Genomic DNA, 13365 nt, shown 5'->3' with positions numbered 1-13365 from the left:
CTGTTCACCTATGACTGCGTGGCCTCGCACGCCTCCAACTCAATAATCAGGTTTTCAGACAACACAACAGTAGTAAGCCTGATTACCAACAATGACGAGACAGCGTACAGGGAGGAGGTGAGGGCTCTGGGAGTGCGGTGCGAGGAAACTAACCTCTCACCCAACATCAACAAAACCAAGGAGTTGATCGTGGACTTCAGGAAACAGCAAAGGGAGCACCCTCCTATCCACATCGACGGGACCGCAGTGGAGATGGTGGAAAGCTTCAAGTTCCTCGCTGTACAAACCCTCACAAACTCTTACAGATTGAGAGCATCATGCAGGGCTGTATCACCGCCTGGTACGGCAATTGCCCGCAACCGCAGGGCTCTCCAGAGGGTAGTACGGTCTGCCCTACACATCACTGGGGGCAAACTACCTGCCCTCCAGGACACCTACAGCACCCGATGTCACAGGAAGGCCAAAAAGATCATCAAGGACAACAACCACCCAAGCCACTGCCTGTTCACCCCGCTATCATCCAGAAGGCGAGGTCGGTACAGGTGCATCAAAGCTGGGTCCGAGAGACTGAAAAACAGCTTCTATCTCAAGGCCATCAGACTGTTAAATTCTGTTAAATAGCCATCACTAGCACATTATGGATAAGGGGTTAGTAATAAATGCTGTTGTTAAGAGGGTAAGCAATAAGATGGTAAACTACATTGAAGTTAATTGTAAGACCATGAGGATAGTTAGACAGCGATAATGCAATCCCATTAGAGAGGGTCTTTGAAATACATTGGACCACGAGGATTTCTCAATGTACTCCTCTTCAACACATTGTTTTTGGCCAAAACTATTATGTGACTCCAGGGCATATTTGAAACCTATTTTACCACCATATGTTGAGACACTTTTGAGAAAACAACTTGAACTGCACCTTTCCAGAGACTGTCAAATGTTTGAATGGGGAGCTATAGACAGGAGGAGGTGGGGAATAACCCATTAGGGATCCTGCCTTGGGTAAAATTGGCAACAAACCAGTGGTGGAGAAGTCCTGGCTGTCAACATTTCACTGAATTAAGGTTGGCCCAAAGAGTGCAATACAAAGCACTGCAAGATATTTCCGTACCTAGAGAAGGACATTACCGTTTTGTTTTTAACACAAAGACCCCAGACATGAATCAATGGCTAACTGGAGGGCCATGTTGTTGTTGCAGCAAGTTCTTAAAATATATGTTTTAATGTCGGGGAGAGTTACATATTTCAAGGGTTAGATTATTTTTTTAAGACCTTAACTTATCTGATAATGTGACGGTTTTTATTTATTTATGTTTTGTTTAACCTTTATTTAACTAGGCAAGTCAGTTAAGAACAAATTCTTATTTACAATGACGGCCTAGGAACAGTGGATTACCTGCCTTGTTCAGGGTCAGAACAACTAATGTTTACCTTGTCAGCTAGGGGATTCGATCTAGCATCCTTTCGGTTACTGGCCCAATGCTCTAATCACTAGGATACCGGCCGCCCCAAATAGTATAGTAATACTGTATGTATAAATGGTTTTATACACCGGGTGGGTCTAATCCTAAATGCTGATTGGTTAAAAGTGCATTCCAGCCGGTGTCTATTCCACCAGTTACTACTGGCTAAATCTATGATGTTAAAATGCCTATTTACTCTGTTCTATCTGACTGCGCAATCCACTGTCTCATCAGCCCAGGAAGGGAAGTTATAAACTTGATCTCCACTATAAAAAGCATCTAGACATTATCTCACATTTCTTTTAGACTAACATTTAGTTTTAAGCAGTGGAGATTTATATAAACCTTACTGTCTGTGTCTGCGACATTTGCAACATTGTTTCAATATTCAAATTCGATCTCCAACTGTCTCATAGTAGTGAACGTGTAGGGGTTGGGAGTCGGGAGACAGCGTTTCTCAGCCAGTCGAAATCATGAATCAGCTTTTTATGGATATATACAAAGACATGTAAATTGAAAAAAGGTAAAACGAAACGAAGTCCAGCTAGTTTGCAGTCTTTCCAGCTTGAGTTTGAAGATATTGGGTTAGCTGTGTTGTTGGCTATCTCCTCTGAACAACATTGTCCTGACGAGAGAGCACATTTTCTATGCCAGGTGAAATCGTGCCTCATAAGCTCATTGTTATGGATGTATCCAAATAAATGTCACTGGGTCGCGTCCATAGATACAGAACAAAAAGACTGAACGACTGGGTCTCATCTCTGGCAACTGAACCAATAGAACGAACGACCAGCCGGCTTGGATAGCAACCCTAGATTTGTTTCGGACAATATCTTGTGGAAGGATGAAATAGTATGAGCAAATTCATCAAAATATATTTTTTTATGAAAATATGTCAATCATTATTTGAATATGTTGGTAACCCGTTGTATAACACCTCGAAGCCGGTGTTTGTAGGATATATTGGCACGGTTTGCCGGCCCTCAACTTCGTCTGGAAAGTAACAACACCCGTTTCAATATATCCTCCAAACACCGGCTTCTCTGGGATTATCACTTAAATATAAGCTGCATATCACCAATGGTAGAAATGACGGAGTGAGTACGGTAGATCAATATTTGTGTTGTGAATATTGACTTTTTGATTTATTTTATTATTTCACCTTTATTTAACCAGGTAAGCCAGTTGAGAACAAGTTCTCATTTACAACTGCGACCTGTCCAAGATAAAGTAAAGCAGTGTGAGAAAAACAACGACACAGAGTTACACAAGCATACAGTCAATAACACAATAGAAAAATCTGTATACAGTGTGTGCAAATGAGGTAAGGAGGTAAGGCAATAAATAGGCCAATAGTGGCGAAGTAATTACAATTTAGCAAATAACACTGGAGTGATATACTATGTGCAGATGTGGATGTGCAAGTAGAAATACTGGTGTGCAAAAGAGCAGAAAAACAAAAACAAATATGGGGATGAGGTAGGTAGTTGGTTGGATGGGCTATTTACAGATGGGCTGTGTACAGCTGCAGCGATCGGTAAGCTGATCTGACAGCTGACGCTTAAAGTTAGTGAGGGAGATATGAGTCTCCAACTTCAGTGATTTTTGCAATTCGTTCCAGTCATTGGCAGCAGAGAACTGGAAGGTGGTGTTGGTTTTGGGGATGACCAGTGAAATATACCTGCTGGAGCACATGCTACGGGTGGGTATTGCTATGATGACCAGTGAGCTGAGATAAGAAGGAGCTATATCTAGCAAAGACATATAGATGACCTGGAGCCAGTGGGTTTGGCGATGAATATGTAGCGAGGACCAGCCAACGAGAGCATACAGATCGCAGTGGTGGGTAGTATATGGGGCTTTGGTGACAAAACGGATGGCACTGTGATAGAATGCATCCAATTTGTTGAGTAGAGTGTTGGAAGCTAAATTGTAAATGACATTGCCGAAGTCAAGGATCGGTAGGATAGTCAGTTTTATGAGGGTAAGTTTGGCAGCATGAGTGAAGGAAGCTTTGTTGCGGAATAGGAAGCCGATTCTAGATTTAACTTTGGATTGGAGATGCTTAAAACGTCTTAAGGATTAGCCCCTTTTTTGAATTGTCACCTAAAATGACATACCCAAATCTAACTGCCTTTAGCTCCGGCCCTGAAGCAAGGATATGCATATTCTTAGTACCATTGAAAGGGAACACTTTGAAGTTTATGGAAATGTGAAAGGAATGTAGTAGAATAAAACACAATAGATCTGGTAAAAGATAATACAAAGAAAAAACCAACCGTTCTTTTGCATTTTTTTTACCATCATCTTTGAAATGATGTATTATTCGATCCCAGGTGCAATTTAGATTTTGGCCTCAGTGGATGGCATCAGTGTATGTGCAAAGTTTTTGACTGATCCGATGAACCATTGCATTTCTGTTCAAAATGTTGTATCAAGACTGCCCAAAGGTGCCTAATTTGTTTATTAATAACTTTTCATGTTCAAAATTGTGCCCTTTCCTCAAACAATAGCATGGTATTCTTTCACTGTAATAGCTACTGTAAATTGGAAAGTGCAGTTAGATTAACAATAATTTAAGCTTTCTGCCAATATCAGATATGTCTATGTCCTGGGAAATTGACTTGTTACTTACAACATCAAGCTAATCGCGTTAGCCTATGTTAGCTCAACCGTCCTGTGGAAGGGACACCGATCCCGAAGAAGTTTTAATGTGAGTCTGGAAGGAGAGTTTAAAGTCTAGCAAGACACCAAGGTATTTATAGTTGTCCACATATGAAGTCAGAACCGTCCAAAGTAGTGATTCTAGTCGGGCGGGCGGGTGTGGGCAGCGATCGGTTGAAGAGCATGCATTTAATTTTACTTGCATTTAAGAGCAGTTGGAGGTCACGGAAAGAGTGTTGTATGGTGTTGAAGCTCGTTTGGAGGTTTGTTAACACAGTGTCCTAAAAAGGGCCAGATGTATACAGAAGGGTGTCGTCTGCGTAGAGGTGGATCAAAGAATCACCCGCAGCAAGAGCAACTTCATTAATATATACAGAGAAAAGAGTTGGCCCGAGAATTGAACCCTGTGGCACCCCCATCGAGACAGCCAGAGGTCCGGACAACAGGCCCTCCAATTTGACACACTGAACTCTATCTGAGAAGTAGTTAGTGAACCAGGCGAGGCAGTCATTAGAGAAACCAAGGCTGTTGAGTCTGCCGATAAGAATACGGTGATTGACAGAGTCGAAAGCCTTGGCTAGGTTTGATGAAGACGGCTGCACAGTACTGTTTTTTATCGATGGCGGTTATGACATTTTTTAGGACCTTGAGCATGGCTGAGGTGCACCCGTGACCAGCTCGGAAACCAGATTGCATATCGGAGGAGGTACGGTGGGATTCAAAATGGTTGGTGATCTGTTTGTTAACTTGGCTTTCGAAGACTTTAGAAAGGCAGGGCAGGATGGATATAGGTCTGTAACAGTTTGAGTTTAGAGTGTCTCCCCTTTGAAGAGGGGGATGACCGAGGCTGCTTTCCAATCTTTAGGAATCTCAGACGATACGAAAGAGAGGTTGAACAGACTAGTAATAGGAGTTGCAACAATGGCGGCGGATAATTTTAGGGACAGAGGGTCCAGATTGTCTAGCCCAGCTGATTTGTAGGGTTCCCGATTTTGCAGCTCTTTCAGAACATTAGCTGTCTGGATTTGGGTGACGGAGAAGCGGGGGGGGGGGGGGGGGGGGGCTGGGGGTGCAGCACTGTTGGCCGGGGTTGGGGTAGCCAGGTGGAAAGCATGGCCAGCCTTAGTAAAATGCTTATTAAAATATTTGATTATCATGGATTTATCAGTGGTGACAGCGTTTCCTAGTCTCAGTGCAGTGGGCAGCTCGGAGGAGGTACTCTTATTCTCCATGGACTTTACAGTATCCCAAAACTTTTGGAATTAGTGCTGCAGGACGCAAATTTCTGTTTGGAAAAGCTGTCATTTGCTTTCCTAACTGTCTGTGTGTATTGGTTCCTGACTTGCCTGAAAAGTTGCATATCGCGGGGACTATTCGATGGTAGTGCAGTACGCCACAGGGTGTTTTTGTGGTGGTCAAGGGCAGTCAAGTCTGGGGTGAACCAAAGGCAATATCTGTTCTAAGTTCTACATTTTGTGAAAGGGGCATGCTTTTCTAAGATGGTGAGGAAAGGACTTTTAAAGAGCAACCAGGCATCCTCTACTGACGGGATGAGGTCAATATCCTTCCAGGATACCCGGGCCAGATCGATCAGAAAGGCCTGCTCGCAGAAGTGTTTTAGGGAGCGTTTGACAGTGGTTGAGGAGGGGTCGTTGAACCGCGGACCCATAACGGACGCAGGCAATGAGGCAGTGATCGCTGAGATCCTGGTTGAAAACAGTAGAGGTGCATTTAGAAGGCAAGTTGGTCAGGATGATATTTATGAGGGTGCCCATGTTTACGGATTTGGGGTTGTACCTGGTAGGTTCTTTGATCATTTGTGTGAGATTGAGGGCATCTAGCTTAGATGGTAGGACGGCCGGGGTGTAAAACATATCCCAATTTAGGTCACCTAGCAGTACAAACTCTGACGATAGATGGGGGGCAATCAATTCACATATGGTGTCCAGGCCACACCTGGGAGCTGAGTGGGGTCTATAACAAGCTGCAACAGTGAGGGACTTATTTCTGGAGAGATGGATCTTTAAAAGTAGAAGCTGGAACTGTTTGGTTATAGACCTGGATAGTATGACAGAACTCTGTAGGCTATCTCTACAGTAGATTGCAAATCTGCCCCCTTTAGCAGTTCTGTTTTGACGGAAAATGTTGTAATTGGGGATGGAAATTTCAGAATTTTTGGTGGCCTTCCTAAGCCAGGATTCAGACACGGCTAGGATATCAGGGCTGGCGCAGCGTGCTAAAGCAGTGAGTAAGGCAAACTTAGGGAGGAGGCTTCTGATGTTAACATGCATGGACCCAAGGCTTTTCCGGTTGCAGAAGTCAGCAAATAAGAGCGCCTCGGGACATACAGGGCCTGGGTTAATCTCTACATCACCAGAGGAGCAGAGGAGGAGTAGGATGAGGGTATGGTAGGATAGATTCAGGGCATAGTGTACAGACAAGGGTATGGTAGGATGCGAGTACAGTGGGGGTAAAGCTAGGCATTGAGTGACGATAAGAGAGGTTGCATCTCTGGAGTCTAGTTAAGCTAGGTGCGGTCTCCGCATGTGAGGGGGTTGGGACAAGGGGGCTATCTGAGGCATGTTGAGCATGACTAGGGGCTCCGCAGTAAAATAAAACAATGAGAGCTGTGAATATGGACATTAGAGAGAGGCATACAGTAATCACAGGTGTTGATTGGGAGAGCTAAGACAACAACGGGTGAGACAACAACGTGTAAATGCTGATAAATGGGCAGAGAGTGTCAGTTAGCTACACACAGGTCCTGAGTTCGAGGCTGGGGCCAACAGATAAACAAAATTAAGTACCGTGTTAATGAACAGCCCAGCAGGCATCAGCTGTGTAGCCGAGTGATCATAGGGTCCAATGAGCAGCAATAGATGAACAGGGAGCCGTTCGGTAGTCAATTACTACGCTAGGAGAGAAGCTAGCCGGCAGGGGCTAGCAGAAGGATCTTCACCACGCAGAGGCCGGTTGAAAGCACATCGGCCGAATTACGTCAGCAGATCAGCATACCAGTCGTGATGGATCGGCGGTGCTCCGTGTCGACAAAGGGTCCAGGCCAAATTGTCAAGAGAGGTATTGTAGTTGGTGTACTTCGTTTGCTAGCCGGGAGATGGGCCTTTACACTAGTGTGCAATCAATATCATAAACAACACAGTGCAACAAGAGATTGAAGATAAAACTGAATTAGGACTCGTCATCTGTTGAGACTCGTCATCTGCTAAATTAATCGGCCTGGGATTGGAGCTGAGTAGACCATGGAGAACATTTACACTCATTATTCAAATTAACCTCAGCAAGTGTCTCTTAGGTCCTATTGATATTACATGGCTCTTACGTATTTAGATACAGTCACTTAAACCCCCAAAAATCCCGCTGGATTTTTATATTGTTTTGACTGTAGAATTATTGTAATGTGTGTCATCATGCGGCCCTTAGCGAAACAATTAATGGATTGCCTAGGTTTACATTAGCCTATTTTGCATAAATGTTTTCTTGAACTTTGCTTTTTATCTGTATAAATGAGAGACAACGTTGCACACACATACTTAGGTTCAGTATGATCTCTCTATCATTTAAAACATAATTTCTACCATGTTGAATGATTGTCCAGTCACTATTTGTATCATCAGACGTTATGTAAGTGAACGATTCAGTCGAGGTCAGTTCAGTGCCTCGTCGAAGGAGTTTTAACCCAGGCCTGACCCTGACCTGACCCAAGCCTGACCCTGACCTGCCTGGACCACTCTAGTGGGGGGAGAGGGAGAGGGGGCAGGAGTTCTCCAAACAGGTTTAATCCCTGTCTATCTGTATGAGGCTGGGCCTGGGCCTGGCTGTGTCTGGGGCCTGGCTGTGTCTGGGGCCTGGCTGTGTCTGGGGCCCTGTTAACACTCCAAACATTCAGAGTCACAGACCCGTGTCTCCAGCCACGCTCTTTAAACACTTGTTAAAACTGGCACTAAAAAATGCAATGTCAACAGCAGAGAATGACCCAACTGGGATGTCCCCTTGTGAAACAATAATGAAGGAAAGGGAGATTGGAAACGAAGGGAGAAGGAGAGAAAGAGAGAGTGTGATGAAGAGAGAGAGGTAGAAAATAAATCTAGAGAGCGGAAGTCCCCCTCCCCCACTCCCCCATCTCCATGCCCTCTGGTTTATGAAGGGTCTGATTGAGAGACAGACTGTTAGACATACAGACAAGCCAAACTCCATTCAAACAAACCGCTCTGACGCCCCTGACCCGCTGTCAAAACCCCCAAACTAGACTACTGAGATCCAGGATCAGGCTTACATTACCATTACCTGTGACTTTCTGGCAGAGCACCACCCCGAATGGAAATGCTGGGCAAATAAAAGCAGTCCAGGCTGTCTGCACGCTCTCTGCCCGCAGATGGATGGTGAAAGGCAACATGAGCCTACAAGGTGGAGAGAGAGAAGGGGGAACCATGAGTGGAGGAGTCACTCCCCTTCAGGGCCTCAGTGCTCACGCCAACATGGTGCTTCTGTGTAAAGTCTAAGGAGTTTCCATTGTCCTCATGGGGAGGTACAGAAAGACCACCGAGGTGGGTGTCCATCTGGATTAACACAACGGCCCTGTGACGGTCTGTGTCGCTTGGCTCTGTGTTTATGTGTGTGTGTGTGTGTGTGTGTGTGTGTGTGTGTGTGTGTGTGTGTGTGCGTCCCGGTTGTGTCATGTTTGTCCTGAGCCTCCACAGACCTTGGCGTGTGGAATAACTGTAATAGCTCCCTGGTGACTGTAGTGGTGGCAAAGTGCTCAGACACGAGAGAGGCTTAGACAAGGGCCCAGCCACCTCACCAAGACCATTTAGACTTTCCAGTCCTGTGCAGAGTTACCGTCCGTACTCCATCCTCCTTTGGCTAATGAGGTTGGAAGGGCTGTGGATAGCCAGATACAGTGCAGAGGTGTGTGTGTGTGTGTGTGTGTGTGTGGGGGGGGGGGGGGGGGGGGGGGGGTGTAATGTAATATGTACATTGTCATGGACCCAATGTCTAGACAGAGACTTTGTGTGTGTGTGTATATAAATATAACGTGTCAGTATGTGCTATCCTGGGTTAATATGAATCCCCTATGACCCCCAAAGGGTCTTGAATGGGGGGCCGAGAGTAAAAGCAGGGGAAAGAGTCTTACATAATTGGTCACACACACACACACACAAACACACACACACACACACACACACACACACACACACACACACACACACACAAAGCTTATTGGGAGCAAACGTGAAGATCACAATTGCCCCTCATGCCAATTGCCATGCCAGACTGCCAGAGCAGACCGCCACTTACATAAACAACTGACAAATGTATATTTTCTCGCTAGTTCCTCTCTTTATTAATGTTTCTTTTTTCTTCCTTGACGATATGTGGGAGAGACATCATTTGTCTGTGAATACGCAATGACACACTTCCTCTCCCCGGCATATTGTGGCGGAAATAAGAGAAATGATTATGGAAGGACAGGAGTAGAAACTTAATGGAGGAAATCATTTAGACATTACAGTCATTTTAATGTCCGCGTATGTCTGTTTCAAAATGTCCCTGCTGTGGCACCACGGCTGAGTTCTGCTCACTCACCTACCAGTATAAAGGAGCTATACCAACTGGCTCTCACTGTCTCACGTTAGAGTTAGACGTTCATCCATGTTTCGCAAATATCAAATTCAGAAGTTCTTCCAAACGTCAAATTTCAGAGTGTTTAAGCTTACTTTTAGGCATTTACTCTACATTTTTAAGGTTAGGGTTCAAGTTTAGGCATTAACACTGCAATGTTAAGGTCAGGCATTAACTCAGCATGGTTTGGGTAAGGGTTAAGGTTTGAGATAGGCTTAAAACAAAAATCGCACAAACAACTTTCAATCGCTGGCTTTTGGCACCAGAGGCAGATACTTACGAACATGCAGCCTTTGGCACCAGAGGCAGACATGTACACCCATCCACCATCCCTGTCCACAACGCCCTAGCAAAACCAAAACCTACTTGAAGGTAACAGTGCTCACTGTTGCCCCTAGTGGCCAGTTTCCACATCCTCTCCCAACGTCAACATGATGTTTATAAATCATTGCTCCCTTACCCAATTTGGTAACATTCAAAGGAAACAGTGTAAGTTGAAACATATCACCCCTGAAGCCAGCATCCCCCTGAATCTCTTTCCACTGTCCCTAACATGCTTATTCAGCCATACATGTTCATTTTATTTGTCAAGTACGTAAAGGGGCTAGCGAAATAAAGCACTTACCACATCCTATTCGATTTTTCATTCCCCCAATATGGCCATTGTTTCAACACAACCTTTGCCAATAATGAAGTGGAAGCCAATCAAAGCAAATAGGCTGGTGGATCTTTAGCGTATAATTGGGATCCATGTAATCAGTAACCTTGGCACCGAGTGGGAAGTTAATGAATCAAATCAATACCTCTCTCCACTGATCCATAATTATTTGAAAAGAGATGAAAAATTAAAGAGGCACGGCCTATGAGGTTATCATGGCATGCAATTAGGCCGCCGGAGGGAGATTATGTCACCTAGATACTGATGGGGAAGTGTAATTTCTCTTACTGGCAGAGTTTTTTAATGAAGAGTGCAATTACCTAAATAGGTCAGACAAAGGAAGACGCGCGGCAGTTTGCTGCATGTACCTGAAAGAAAGCTCCTGCCGGAAAAAAGAGAGCTGTCTCGAATTGATGTTGCCCCCCCATCTTTCTCCTGTTCCCTCTTTCACTCCCTCTTTCCCTCCCTCACTCTCGCCGTTAGATTGTGCCTCTCCTTCAGCTCCTAATCAAATATCCCAGACACAGAGGACTTTGTTATGCAGAAATTCTACTGGAATAACACTTAATAATCTTTCTTCAAATCCTGTACTATATGGAATAGCCGTGAAGTTTATTCTTCAAAACATTTCCCCTGTGTAAATGTCAATCTGCCACACAAGTTTCAGGATCTAAAAAAGTTTTATCGACATCACTCCTTGATGGTTGACATTATTGACATTGACATTATTGACATTGACATTATTGACATTGACATTATTAGGACAATTATATGAGCATAAGTTAAATACAAAAATCTTCGTATTTCATTATTATTTCATTAGTATTATATTACTCCCAAAGATAAAGGGTTGCAAAAATCCATAAAAATTCCCATGTTTTCCAGAAATCGCATTTTGAGGAATTGCAGATTTCATTCTTATTCCCTCCTGATTGAAGGAATCTTCCAACCAGGAATTCTGGAAAAACTGGGTATTTTGGGAAAGTTACCCCGGTCCTCAATCTTTGCTCTAATTCCTTGACACATTATCAACTGTAACGGAATTCACAGTGCAACATTTTTTATGCACTATTTACAATATTTACAAACGAGACAATAGTTAACTCAAACAATGGTATCAATCACAGGAGGCTGCTGAGGGGAGGACGGCTCATAATAATGGCCGGAACGGAGTTAATTGAATACCATTGATACCATTCCCCCATTCCGCTCCAGCCATTACCACGAGCCCACCCTCCCCAATTAAGGTGCCACCAACCTCCTGTGGTATTAATACTTACATAAACAATACATACCATTAGGATGACCTTACAGCTGTTGCCTACAGTGTGCTACACAAGGTCTTATCAAGGATTCAACGTCATATAAAACACTTTTGTGAAAACTTTATTTTGATGTTAGTTTCCAGCTAAACTCAAGCTACAGTTCTATAATGCTTAATTTCTTGCTCTAATGACTAATTTGCTGATGATTAAAGATGACTGAACAATGATATTTACACAAATATAATTGACTCATTTCAGCTTCACCTTCTGTTAAAAAAGCTATGTTATGATGAACTTGAAATAGCGTTAACCATTGCAATTTAGTCTTTCATTGTGCTGTGCAGTTCCAATTAGGAAGCACTCTTCATCCACTCTGAACTCAGCAGGTTGCTAATGCTTTGTAAGTAGGTAACGCAGTGCAGGTTCTAACGACACAAAGCTCAGAATTCAAAGCAATTATCCTAATGAAAAGGGCACGCCGTGTGTCATAATGCAGAGAATAAGCTCGGATAGAAAGGATGCCGTTAAGCTAACAACTACAGCAAATGTAATTTTGCCATGGAAAGTGTATAGTTAAATTGTGTTAGATTTGATTTAATAAAAAAATAAAATATGCATGTTGCTTAAAAAAAAATCCCTTGAAAGTTTAACCAAACGGAAATGTTTTAATGCATTTATACAAATTTCAAATGTCATGGCTTAAAGTTGGTTGAGAAAGTGTTTGATGTACTTTTTGATTGAAAGGAGGAATTGGCACGTATTTCTGTCCTCAACACACAGAACATCTAACCTTTTGGCCCACCAAATGTTGCTTCTTTCAGGTTCTCAATATGGCAGGTGCGTTGATTGCATTTCAAGCAACTTGTCACCAAGTGCTATTTTCCCACAACTTGGCAGAGCCCCGACAACAGATTCTATGTTGTGACTTCCAGGGGAGGGACATGATACTGAGCATTTTCTGACGACAGGGTAATATATATTTAAAAAAAAGCTTTCTATGCTGTGTCTTTAGTGTGTGTAGACTATGCAGCCTTATATCTTGGCTGAAACATGTCCGGGAAAGGATTCAGAGCTACTACACCTTGGTTGCATCTGGATATATAAAAATGTACAAGCATTCTTTTGTATCTAACAAACGTTAACCTGAAGTATGGTCTACCCATGATAGTGAATGGCTAATGAATAAACCTACATTGACGGACAGATGCTGCTCCACCCTCCTCCCTCCCACACAGTGAGAAACAGGAAATATGTTTCAGCGAATGACACCTGCTTAGCTTCTCACGCTAAATCAGTGTCAATCATTCCCGCTGTTTGGCTTGCCGTGCAATCGGATCAGATCCAGGATGCTGGCTTTAACACCGGCCAATCTGTCTGGATCGTCGACTAAATGTGCATGCTGTCTTTGTGCCTGTGTGGGATGGTATCAATCTGCTTTCATATTAAAGGGATCATTCAGTGATCTCTTCAGGAAACATACTGTTCAAGAGCAAACCGATGTGATCTCAACCATGTGATCGTCAACCAAATGGATTGTTTTACAGAGCAGATGCAAATATACTGGAACATGAAGTTGGATGCCAGACTGATCTCCTTCTCCCTACAGTGTGTAGAATTACAGGAGAGTTGGCTCCAACTGATTCCAGGGCAGACTGCCCCCTACAGAGGAGCTTCA

This window comes from Salmo trutta, chromosome 27, assembly GCF_901001165.1.
Source record: "Salmo trutta chromosome 27, fSalTru1.1, whole genome shotgun sequence".
Lineage (NCBI taxonomy): Eukaryota > Metazoa > Chordata > Actinopteri > Salmoniformes > Salmonidae > Salmo > Salmo trutta.
The sequence above is the reverse complement of the archived record's forward strand: the minus strand, read 5'-3'. Positions refer to the sequence as shown.